Consider the following 13,664-nt stretch of genomic DNA (forward strand, 5'->3'; position numbering starts at 1 on the left):
CGTTATAAATTCCACGAAAGGATGCAAGGCGAAGGTGAGAGTTTTGATCAGTTTGTAACAGAGCTAAGGCTGCTAGTGAAGGACTGTGATTATGACAGGATGATGAAAAGTGAAGATATGGTCAGGGATAGAATCATATTTGCCACTAACTCACCAAGAGTGAGAGAGAAACTCTTATGTCACGGTCCAGACCTAACGTTGGAGAAGGCGATTGACATAGCAAGATCGCATGAACTGTCACGACAACAGCTAAAAACAATGGATAGTGCAACTGCGAGTGGAGCTACAGCTAACCAGTCTGTCCACGCAGTTAGCAGGAGACCATTTAGACCGGACCAAGCACGCTATGGTCGTAAAAATGTAAACAAAGCTGACGTGATGCCTGAGGAATGTGGAGCATGCGGGAGAGAGCACAGCCGTGCTGAGGAATGTCCAGCCAAGGGACGTCAATGTAACAACTGTAACAAATACAATCACTTTGCTAAGATGTGCAGGACACCTACACAACGACAGACAAGGCCCCAGACAAAGAGGATGCATGCCATCTCAGACACTGGTGAGCAGCAAAGTGAGGATGAATTGTACATTGACACTATTACAAAACAGCATGCTGACACAGACAAAGAACAAGCCTTTGCAGAGCTGCAAATAGGAAAAAAGGGGCACAAGCTAAAATTCAAAATTGACACAGGTGCCCAGGCTAATGTAATACCAGCCAACACATTCCATGAGCTATTTGGAAATATAGTACTAGGCCCACAAGCCAGCAAGTTGTCAGGCTATGGTGGGCATATGCTTAATGTTAAAGGGGCCTGCAAGTTAACATGCAAATACAAAGAGAAGACTGTCATGCTTGACTTTGATGTAATTGATGCCAACGCCCCCCCTGTGCTAGGCATGAGAGCATGCTTAGACTTGAATATAGTCAAAATAATCCATACGGTCGATGCACAGCCCGAACCACGCATGAGCATTATGGATGAGTATGCAGATGTGTTTAAAGGCATTGGACTGTTTCCTGGAGAATGCAGCATTCATCTCAAACCCGAAGCAACACCAGTGGTGTGCCCGCCTCGCCGCATACCATTCGCCTTACGCAGTCGACTCAAGGATGAGCTGGACGAAATGGAGAGGACAAGCATAATCCAGAAGGTCACTGAGCCAACAGATTGGGTTAATGCGCTGGTGGTCGTAGAGAAGCCCAAAACAGGAAAGCTTAGAATTTGTTTAGATCCCCGCCCCCTGAATAAAGCCATCCAGAGACCCTACTATCCTCTCCCTACTCTAGAGGACATTACCCCCAGACTAGCAGGTGCACAGTATTTCAGTGTACTAGATGCCAGGTCTGGATACTGGGCAATAAAACTCAACCGTGAGTCGTCCATTCTAACCACTTTCAACACTGTCTATGGCAGATACAGGTTCAAGAGACTCCCATTTGGGATCGTGTCTGCACAAGATGAGTTCCAGAGACGGATGGATGAGGCCTATGAGGGGCTTCCAGGTGTCGCCGCCATCGTGGATGACATCATAGTATATGGTTGCACGAAGGAGGAGCATGATGCCAATCTGCGTGCCATGCTAGAGAGGACCAGACAGCGAGGGATAAAGCTGAACAAGGACAAGAGCACCATCTGTGTGACAGAGGTGAACTACTTTGGACACACACTGACACGAGAGGGGGTCAGGCCTGACCCCAACAAGGTTAAGGCGATCAATGACATGGCCGCGCCACAGAGCAAAGCAGAGCTAGAGACAATATTAGGCATGGTGACGTACCTGTCCAAGTTTGCCCCCAGACTCTCTGAGGCAACGGCCCCACTTCGCCAACTTTTGAAAGAGAGCAGTGAGTTCGTATGGGACTCAAACCATGATGTTGCATTCCAACAAGTGAAAGGCATCCTAACACAAGAGCCAGGTCCAGTACTGGCCTACTTTGACCACACCAAAGATGTGACCTTGCAAGTCGATGCTTCCAAATATGGATTAGGAGCAGTGCTGCTACAGCAGGAAAAGCCAGTGGCATACGCATCCAGAGCACTGAATGAGACTGAAGTCAATTATGCTCAGATCGAAAAGGAGCTATACGCCGTGCTCTTTGGATGCAAACGATTCCACCAATACCTGTACGGACGTCAGGTGACCGTCGAGTCAGATCACAAGCCCCTGGAGTCAATCATGCGCAAACCCCTTGCAGCCGCACCGCCTAGGCTCCAACGCATGATTCTTCAGTTGCAAAGATACAACATTAACATTGTTCACAAGCCCGGAAAGCAGATTCCAGTAGCGGACACACTATCTAGGAAGCCGCTAGAGTGTGGTCATGACTCGCTGAGTGAGGGCATGGACTCACAGATACACACAGTGATGAGCAGTGCTCCTGTGAGCGACCGAAAGATGGAGGAGATTAGAACTGCTACAGCCAAAGATGAGCAGCTCTCAGCCTTAAAAAGAATTATCCAATCAGGGTGGCCAGAAACGAGGAAAGAATGTTCCCCTGCCATCACTGAATATTGGAACCACCGGGATGAACTAACAGAGACAAATGGCATTCTGCTAAAAGGAGAAAAAATCATTGTGCCACACTCGCTCAGAGCTGACATGCTTTCACGCATTCACACAGGCCACTTCGGCATGGAGAAATGCAAGCAGCGGGCAAGAGATGTGTTATTCTGGCCAGGGATGTGCAAACAAATAGAGACACTGGTTGGATCTTGCAGCATCTGCCTCGAACGACGCAACTCCATCCCCAAAGAGCCAATGCTGTCACACCCCATCCCAGAGCAACCTTGGCAGGTGATAGCCACTGATCTCTTCAAATGGAACAATACTGACTATATAGTTGCAGTTGACTATTATAGTAGGTATTTTGAGGTAGAGAAAATCAACAGCCTCACCTCAATGGCCGTGATCCAGAAGCTGAAGGCCATGTTTTCTAGATTCGGGATCAGCCAGACCGTTCTTAGTGATAACGGCCCTTGTTATAGCTCGCAGGAGTTCAAGAACTTTGCAAAAGCATGGGACTTCGAGCACATCACAAGTAGCCCCCTGTATCCACAGAGCAACGGCTTGGCTGAGAAAACTGTACAAACAGCCAAAGCCATCATGGACAAAGCACACGCACAGAAGTCAGACCCATATCTCAGTTTATTGGAATACAGAAACACACCAGTTGATGGATTCAAGTCACCGGCACAGCTGCTGATGAGCCGATGTTTGCGTTCGATCCTTCCAGTCACTGAGAAGCAGCTACAACCAGAACTTGTCTGTCACAGTGCGGTTCAAGACAGGAGAGAACTGTGCCAAGAACGACAGAAACAGTACTACGACAGGAACACCAGACCACAACCTGCACTGCCTGTGGGAGCCGCCGTCCGCTTCCAGCAACCGACAGGGGCATGGAAACCTGCCACAGTAGCTGGACCAGCAGGGACACAGCGATCCTACAACATCGTCACAGATGAAGGCCACACGCTCCGACGCAATCGGCGCCACCTCCTACAGACCACCGAAGGGGATACAGGTCACGAAGTTGCAACAGAAGGCCAACAGGTGGAGCCTCAGACCACTGAGACTTTACAGCAGACTTTTGCAAGTTCCCCTACAGTGCCACCACAGGGCACTACTACTAGGTCAGGCCGCTTGGTTAAACCAAGGGACATTTTAGACCTGTGACCTGAAAAAAAAAAAAAAAGAAAAAAGAAAAGAGAGAGAGAGAACCTGAGTTTTGTGTGGTTTGTTATTTTGATTATTGTTCCACTGTGATTTGAGTGATTTGTTATCTGACACTAATATTTGACTACTGTTTCAGAGATGTTGGTTGAGCTGTTAAGGGACGTTGCAGAGTTCATTAATTATAAGGATGCGCTTACTTAATTTTGTTGTTGAACTAACCAATTATGTTTTCCCAGTGATACAGAGTACATGCATGATGAATGGGACTGAAAAGAAAAGACTGCTAAGTTACACTATGACTTGTATGACACTTTATTTTCAGCCAACAGCTATACAGGTCATGACATGTCTTATTTCTTTAAAACAAGGGGGATGTAGTATCCTGACAATGGTTTAGTCCAGACGCAGGCTAGTGACGTCAGAGATGTATATGCGCGCCAGGGTGTATTGTTTGCATTGCAACCCAAGTCCTGAAGTAAAGACTGAACGCTCAACATATTGCCATTGTGTGGACATTACATTATTCTTGTAAGCACTAAGAGTGACATCAAGACAAGAATACTACATAGGCTATGTTTTGTAATAATAATAACCAAAAGTAACAAGTAACTTAAGTGTTCACATACTTGTAGTGGAGTAAAAAAGTACAATATTTGCCTCTGAGATGTAGTGGAGTAGAAGTAAAAGTATAGAAGATTGGAAATACTCAAAATGTTACTTAGTTGCTTGATGTCACTGCCAAATCCTCTCACATCATATCTACTGTATAAAAGTCTGACTTGCAGGGGCGTCACACGGGGGGGGGGGGGGGGGGTTACTATAGGGCCCAAGGTGGAGTAGCCTTAATTATTTTATAATTTAGCTATTGAAAAATAGCAGATATACAAGCTCACAGCGCTGCTAGCTTGTAGATCTGCTATTTTTGAAAAGTCGTGAAAATGTGTGCAAATCTTTGAATATGTATTTTTTAAGCGAGCTATTGTAACTCAAATTTTGCTTCTGGGGGATCCCTGGAAATATTCACATGAAAACGTTTGAGCACCACTGACATAGAAATATATATTTAAAAAAAAAAGCCTTAGAAGGATTTGAAATGTTCAAAGACTTGCACACTTATTCACGATTTATCAAAAATAGCAGATCTACAAGCTCGCAGCTCGCTGTGTGCTTGTATATCTGCTATTTTTCAATAGTTAAAGCACACAATAATGCATAATAATGCGTTCCCAGTCTAAATGGGTTAAACCCCCTCCCCCTATGAAGAACATTCATGGGGGGCCCACAGTGAATCCTTGTACCCAGGGCCCAGAATGTGGTGTGACACCCCTGCCGACCTGCCTTAACCTATTATGTGTAAATACTGTCAGTCCATCGTTTGTTTGTCTCTTTGATTGGTCCAACAAAAACCTCAGAACTTTGAACAAAAACTGATTTCACCCACTTTTCTTTCTTTTTCCTCCTCCTGTCAACCTGTGATGTGATCAATAAATGAAGCAGAATTTTAAATGGAATTTCTCTCACCTTTCACCACAAGAGAAGATGCTGTTGAAGTCCTTCTGCTCTCACTACTGTGTCTGTCTGTCTGTCTGTCTGTCTGTCTGTCTGTCTGTCTGTCTGTCTGTCTGTCTGTCTCTATTTAAAGCAAACTTAACTCCACCCTAAATTACCTTTGATACCGTGTCATGTCACCCTCTCAACACACCCATTTTATACACTCTCAGAGTTACAGACCTGTAAGGGTCCATTTGGTTCCATGTGTACACTCTCAGAGTTACAGGCCTGTAAGGGTCCATTTGGTTCCATGTGTACACTCTCAGAGTCACAGACCTGTAAGGGTCCATTTGGTTCCATGTGTACACTCTCAGAGTTACAGACCTGTTAGGGTCCATTTGTACACTCTCAGAGCTACAGAAAAGGGTCCATTTGGTTCCATTGGTACTCTCTTAGAGTTTTTATGTACTGTTTTAGTAGGATATTAAATGTTAGTATTTTAGCGATGGGTCGTTGACTCGTTCCGAGCCGACACCACCGTGGTTACATGCCATGAAAGAACACGGTTTATGTGGCAGTTGTGGACTAGCCTGGTTAATAAACCAGACTGCAAAACACCACCCTCTGTTGGTAGTGGTGGTGTTGTGGTCTGGCCCCTCACATTAAATAAGCTTTTTCCACCAGTCCTCAGAAAGGGCGAGCCAATCAGGGCTGTAGGCTTGGGGCACATGGTGGGACAGCCGTACGGTCCCTGACCGTGGCCTGTTCGTCTGACTCAGTGGTGGAAAAAGTACACAAATGTTTTACTAGAGTAAAGGTATCTACACTGCAATGTAGAAACACTGTCCACAATCGTACAGAATTCTAAATTTACTGAGTAAAAGTACTGGGCCGCCCAATTGCCTAAGCTGTAATCCTGGGCTCTGCTCTCCCTCTGACAACCTGGGAAGAGCCCCGAACTGAGGAGTGAGCAGGCCGCTTCTTATCACCTGACAGGGGGCAGCTTTCCCCGGGTGGACATGGCGTGTGGAAGGAGCACGTTATTCCAACCTGTACCTTTCCGCTCCGGCAGTATAGAGACCACAGACCAGGATTACTGCACGTGTTTTTGTGAGGGTATCTACCCTAGGAGACATGGGGAGAACATGCAAACTCCACACAGAAAGGCCCTTGGGTGCTGATGACGTGGAGGAGAGAACACGACCACAGCTTGTGTACTTAATGCCACGCTGTATCGATTGTTGGTAGGAGAGATAACCAAGCCCCCAGAACGGCTTGTAGACATTGAAGCGGCCGCCCTACTGGCCAAAGCTGGAATTTCAGGCGGGGTGAAACATGCACAAGCATAAGAGCACGCCGCCGGGGTCTACAATGGGGTTCAATGGACGTCGACGTCGTTCGTGACGTCATTACGTCTCGACGTCAAACATTTTGGAACCAAATCTGGTTCCAATTTCACCCAGAATGCACCTGGATTAGCTACATGCTAGCATGTAGCCGTTGCTTCAAAACGCCACTGAGCACTTGCATTGAAATGATAGTGGGGGCGGGGCCGGTCCGCTCTCTATTTTATATACTCTATGGAGATAACAGGCAAACGTTGATGAAAATAACAACTGTTCTAAATTCGCTTCTTATAAACGAAGTAATGCAGATGTTTAACAATAATGTTTGGTTTCACTTAAAACTCTCAAGAGTTCACCTCTTCTTACTTGTGTAAACCTGCAACTAGGGCTGTCACGATTATGACATTTTACATGACGATTAATTGTCACTCAATTTAATTGTGTATTTGTCGTTTGTGTGCATTTCTGTTTGGCATGTAGGCTTTGAAGTTGCACACGGCAGATATGACACATAACCTAAATATACAAAGAAATTACTGACACAGGCATTGACACTAAGGCTTGCCCACCTTCCCCCGGCAGGTAAATAAAACATCAGGGCAGGTGAAGTTGGCTTTCAGGTTGCCCGACAGGGCAAGTGCTCATTTGAGAGGGGACACAAATGTCTATAAACACAACACAAGATATCTGTCTAAACACCTGAACGTGGCCAGTGTGCTGTGTCTTCTGGTCTGTGGAATGTAAAATAAGAGCACTATTTACCTATAATGTGCTGTTTTTACTGTTGCTACATTTAAAAATATAAAATAACAAGTGTGAAACCATAAGACATATTCAATCATAGCTAAAGTATTTGGATTTGGAGGTATTGAGGTATGACATTTTATCGCACAGCCCCAGAAAGTAAAGAAATAAGTGTTAAATTGAGCGGTAATTAAAATCGTACCTATCATTTTATAATGGACGATTTACTTTTCGGGCAAGTGGGCATTACCTTCGGGCAAGTAGAACATGACCTGTACTTGCCCGATGGGCAAGTGCCTCTGAGACCTTAGTGTCAACCCCTGACTGACATAATTGACAACCTTATACTTAAAAAAGAAGAATGATAGTGGAAATAGCCATTTCCACTACTTTTTGAAAGTGTTTGAAACTGAACATTTTTCAACATGGAAACGATTATGACGATTATGCAAAATAATTGCGATTACAGTACCTCAAATAATTGCGATTAGATGATTATGTAATAATTGTGACAGCTCTACCTGTAATGTGACAATAAAGATTTTGATTCAGATTCTGACTATGAGAGTCACAAAGTGTCTGAAAACATGACTAATGACTAAATAAACATCAAACTGCCATATCTGCTGGGTGAAGTACAACAATGTGTAAACACAGCAGCGAGACTGCTGATCTGCTGTGATAGGAGAAGGATGTCAAACCTTACACACTGTTTCTACATGGCAGAATGGATTGAGAACGTAGGTCACATTTACTATGAAAACCTGCAGCTCATGTGTGTCACTCAGTCAGTCACACCTCATGTCACGCTCCATATATGGCCAAGACAGAATTCATTTGCAAGTGTGACTCGCGTCACGGCAACCACACTTGCAAATGTATTCTGTCCCTGTCCCTTTTATAACCATAATATGGAGATCCCTGATGTCATCAAAATTAAGCCCATACAGTATCTGGGAATGCCCGTATATGGACATATTGTGTCAGTCTCATGATAACTAGTGTGGTTGTCGCAATGCGAGTCACACTTGCAAATGAAGTCTGTCCTTGTCCCTTTTATGCCCATATATGGAGATCCCTGGCCTGATGTCATCAATTTTAAGCTCATATCTGGGAATGCCCATATGGACATACTGTGTCAGTCGAGAGACACACAAACACACGCGCGCGCGCGCGCGCGCGCGCGCGCACACACACACACACACACACACACACACACACACACACACACACACACACACACACACACACACACACACACACACACACACACACACACACACTAAAAATATAATCTTAAGTATAGGAAAGTAGCCTGGACATGGTTTGAACATGCACTTGTACGGTACATTATCAGATTACATTCATTTACCCTTCAACTTGTGTTCATGCCCCAAATCATTGGATCAGGTTTTGCAGCAGTAGGCTATTAGACCCTAAATCAAGGGTCTTCAACAGGGGGTCAGGGACCCCTAGGGGGTCCTCAGAGTTACTGCAAAGGGTCCTCCATATCTTTGTGTTAAAGAAACTTTTCTTTCTCCTTTTTTATATTAACCACTTGAACCCTAGTTTCCAAATTCTGAGAACTTTAGCCATACATAGCAGATCTACAAGCTCACAACGTCTCACGCTGCGAGGCATTGTGAGCTTGTAGATCGGCTATTTTCTGCAAAGAGGTTTGGTGTAGAGGGGGAAAAAGTGCAGACCAAGTAGAGAGTGAAAGGTCAAGTTTATTAAGTATTGACAGTTCAAGTGTTTAAACATCTGAAAACGTCAATTTACATGAATCCAAAATACACTGATGATCATGCTGTCAAACAATGAAACAATATGGAATCTATGAAAAGGTTGTGGGGGGTCCCTGCATCATCATCATACCTTTAAGTTATGCGGGAACGCCTACTGAGTTTCTACTACCACTCTCTGGCCTTGAGAGCCCATACATCCAAACAGAAAAGTCCTATCTGATTGCATTAAACAAACATGACGATGCTACGTACACACATTTTACTATGGCAAAACGCTGAGGAAAAAGGCTACATACACACGCACAGCAACTTATAGGAGCGGTTTGCACCGCTCAATAATACAACAGATACACTATAATCAGCACTGGTGTATTAATGAATGCGGCAGGGTTTGCCTGCATCACCAAACCGTTTGCCTAGAACTGACGTGGAATTCCAAATAGCGCGTTGTGAACCTAGCTGATCTCTCACCTTCTGTGGGACTGAGTTACTAGGGCCTAAGGTGAAGGGGCCCTAGTAACTTTAGCTATTGAAAAATAGCAGATATACAAACTCAGAGCCGAGTGCCGCGCTGCAAGCTTGTAGATCTGCTCAAATTTTGCTTCTGGGGGATGCCTGGAACTAAATATTTTGAGATGGGGGCCCGTGGCCAAATACATGTCATCTTGGGAATTAAAAAGTTTGAGCACCACTAACATGGAAACATAGGTTTCTTGCACACATTTTCACGATTTAAAAAAAATAGCAGATCTACAAGCTCGCAGCGCGGCACCAATAGTTAACATTCATTGGGGGCATTGGGGGCTCGCAGTGAATCTCTGCACACATAGATTAGACCCAACCAAATGATAACTAGAGAAAAGGATGAATACATCACTTATTGGAAGGAGCTTACACAATCACAACACAAACACAGAACATATCTGTCCCTAAACGGACTCAGCACAGCAACTGTGCTGTGTTTGTGAATTGGGTGAATTGAGGACACACTCTAAATGTCATCAAACGGTGCTTCTGTGGTTCAAATATGCTGAATAAATGATGGACCTTGATGTGGAAAGGGTTGAAAAGCAGTGTTTTAAAGTGAACTCTAGGTTATCCTCTGCTGTATTTCATAGGGGTGTAACGATACATTTTAACAACAATACGATACACATCACGATACATGGTTAACGATACGATACATGGACGATGTTGTTTCATTCATGGTGATACGATAGCCTACGATTCGATTCAATGATTTAAAATCGATATCTTAAGTATTTAGCAACAAAATTAAATCGGTGTAAAACGTGTAAAAATCTATTATTATGGAAGTAAACGCTGTGATTATCTAGTAAATACAGGGACATTATATTTCAACACATATGAAGAAACCCACCTTGACATGAACACAGAGATTACACACATTTATCACACAAAATCTGTAGAAGCAGTGTCCAAAAATGTGTTTTGCAAAAATCGGCCTGATGGTGGCGCTTTGCTTTTCCAAAAGACGTACACATTTGAAACATGGAGATACAAGGTTTCTGTGACAGTGACGATATTTTAGTGATTATGTTGCGAGGAAAACGTTGAGATAATAGCCATTTTGGTTAGACCTGAAAATAACTTTGTACTTCAAGTTTAAAATTACACTAAAAAGTGTCCAAATAAATTCCAAATATTATCAAATTATCTTGCGGCACCCCTGGACTGCCGTCACGGCACCCCAGGGTGCCCCGTCACCCACCTTGAAAACCCTTGCCTTAGGTGATCCTCAGAGTTACTGTAGGGGGTCCTCCAAATCTTTGTGTGATAGAAACTTTCTTTTTCTCCTTTTTTATATTAACCCCTTGAACCCTAGTGTCCAAATTCTGCGAACTTTAGCCAAAAATAGCCGATCGACAAGCTCACAACGCCTCGCAGCACGAGGCGTTGTGAGCTTGTAGAGGCTTGAAGAGGTTTGGTATATAGTGGAAAAAGAGTAGACTAAGTAGAGAGTGAAAGGTCAAGTTTATTAATTATTGAAGACGGTTCAAGTGGTTAAATATCTGAAACACCAATTGACATGAATCCAAAATAAACTGATGATTGTGCTGTCAAACAATGAAACGATATGGAATCTATGAAAAGGTTGTGGGGGTCAATTTACAAATCAGGCATTTAGCAGACGCTTTTAATCCAAAGCGACTTACAATAGGCAGGCATCAATATAATAAGCAAGATAGGAGGGTCCCTGCTTCATCTCTCTCTCAACTAAAAAAGTCGAAAACCCCTGTAGACGGGGATCCAGTCACCAAAATTGGAGAGGACCTGTGAGGTTCTGCCGCACTTTTTACTTCTGTTTTATCTATTAGTTTGGTCATTAAGGTCCACAGAATGAGAGGCCTGCTCTGCCGGAATCATCGCGAAAAAAAGTTATGGCGATTTGTATTTTCACTGTCCCATTGACTCTACTAGAAATATCTGCTTTAAGTAGCATGTGAGGGGTCAAACTAGGTGTTCTTCATCATTCTGAATCCATTGCAAGCATTTGTTTTGCATGAAAAACATTCCTTGGGCAAAAGTTTGGCCACCCAAAACTGTGAAAAGTGGGAAAAAAGTGATGACTCATCACTTTTCACAGTTTTTGGGGGCTAATATTTTGCCCAAGGAAAGTCTTTCATGCAAAACAAATGCTTGCCATGGATTCAGAATGATGAAGAACCCCTAGTTTGACCCCTCACATGCTACTTTAAGCAGATTCTTTTTTCTTTTTTTAATATTTCTAATGGAGTCAATGGGTCAGTGAATATACAAATGGCCATAACCTTTTTTTCGCAATGATTCCGGCAGAGCAGGCCTCTCATTCTGTGGACCTTAATGACCAAACTAATGGATAAAACAGAAATAAAAAGTGTGGCAGAACATCACAGGTTCAACCCTATTCCTTGAGCTTTTGGGCATGTGGATCCCCGACTACTGCCCTAAACCCCAGGAGTAAGGACACTCATATCATGGTGTTGTGATCTTGTAGTTGTAGGCCTGCTAGTTTTGTTATTCAAAACACGCTGGGTGGTTACATTGATCCACAAGCAATAAAGAACACTAGGCTTACTGTATATCCTTAAATAATACAACAGAATACACCATAATCAGCACTGGTGTATGAATGAATGCATGGTTGGGCTGAACTGCAAACATTTTCAGGCAGTTTGCCTGCGTCACCAAACCGAAACACCTGGAAAAAAAGGGAGTCCCCTGCCCAACCAGGGGGCTTCTGAGCAGCGGGGGCGGGGTTTGCCTAGAACTGACGTGGGATTCCAAATAACGCGTGGTGAACCTAGCTGACCTCTCACCCTCTGACATCACAAAGCCCAGCCAGCCTCAGTGCAGCTACTCCATCACTCAGCAGTGGTGTAAAGTAACTAAGTACTTTTACTTGAGTAATGTACTACAACTAAGTACAACTTTGAGGTATTTGTACTTTACTTGAGTATTTCCAAATTCCAATACTTCTACTTCTACTCCACTACATCTTGGATCCAATTGTTGTACTTTTACTCCACAACATTTATTTGAAAACGTTAGTTACTAAGTTACTTTTCAGATATAAATTAGAAGATTAAAAAACATACATTAATCCACTTTAGCCCTATTTTATACCTAGGCTATTTGAAAATAGACAATCCAAAGGCTCACAACGCGTAATGTGACGCGTTGTGAGCTTGTAGATCTGCTATTTTCAAACATTTTGTACTTTTACTTTTGGTACTTTAAGTACATTTCGATGCCAAAACTGTCACACTTTTACTCAAGTACATTTAGAATTCCGGACTTTTACTTGTAAGGGTGCCCTCAGACCAAAATACCTATGAGAGTGGAATCCGCGTTCCGCCAATGCATTTCAATGAGAGTGAAGCGGTTTCATGCCAGCAGAGGATTTCTGCAAAAAACGCTCCCTTCTCATTGAAATGCATTGGCGGAACGCGGATTCCACTCTCATAGGTATTTTGGTCTGAGGGCACCCTAACAGAGTATTTCTATACTGCAGTATTGATACTTTTACTTAAGTAAAACATTTGAGCACTTTTTACACCCCTATCACCCAGATAGATTAGACACAACCAAATGATAACTAGAGAAAAGGATGAATACATCACTTATTGGAAGGAGCTTACACAATCACAACACAAACACAGAACATATCTGTCCCTAAACGGACTCAGCACAGCAACTGTGTGTTTGTGAATTGGGTGAATTGAGGACACAATCTAAATGTCATCAAACGCTGGTTCTGTGTCTCCAATGCTGAATAAATGATGGACCTTTTTTTAATACTTTTTATTGCAATGATTTAAATGGTAATGTGTGTGTGTGTGTGTGTGTGTGGGGGGGGGGGGGTCCTCTATGTTGCGCACTGTTAGTTGTCTCTTTATGTCTGATTTCACGATCAGACCACCTTCTTCCACTTAAACTAAATAATTTGCCAGACCTCCAATATGGTGTCGATGCTAAAGGTCTCAGCAATCATTCCCTTAAGTCAAATGGCCTGATACTTTGTCCATTTATTCCATCTTCTATTGAAGTCAAGCTCCTTATATTTCTAATTCTGAAAAGTTATTCTCATATAAATGATGGACCTTGATGTGGAAAGGGATGAAAAGCAGTGTTTTAGAGCAGGGACGTGCTGGGCCCC

At 43.4% G+C, this 13,664-nt stretch overlaps 1 protein-coding gene across 4 annotated transcripts in view; it reads right to left on the reverse strand.

The window, feature by feature from the left end:
- Window positions 1–7,784, reverse strand: part of LOC308291239 (scavenger receptor cysteine-rich type 1 protein M130-like) — an 87,940-nt gene extending 80,156 nt beyond the window's left edge. For 3 of the 4 annotated variants that reach the window (XM_080733212.1, XM_080733211.1, XM_080733209.1), the window contains exon 1: window positions 5,197–5,327. The gene's annotated coding sequence lies outside the window, so the exon portion shown is untranslated. Of the gene's footprint in view, window positions 1–5,196; window positions 5,328–7,728 lie in introns of those variants that run through there. The other variant, XM_080733210.1, reaches the window with a different exon arrangement.
- Window positions 7,785–13,664: the final 5,880 nt, after the last annotated feature.

The sequence above is a fragment of the Nannobrachium achirus genome (genome assembly GCF_963921795.1).
Source record: "Nannobrachium achirus genome assembly, chromosome: 9".
Lineage (NCBI taxonomy): Eukaryota > Metazoa > Chordata > Actinopteri > Myctophiformes > Myctophidae > Nannobrachium > Nannobrachium achirus.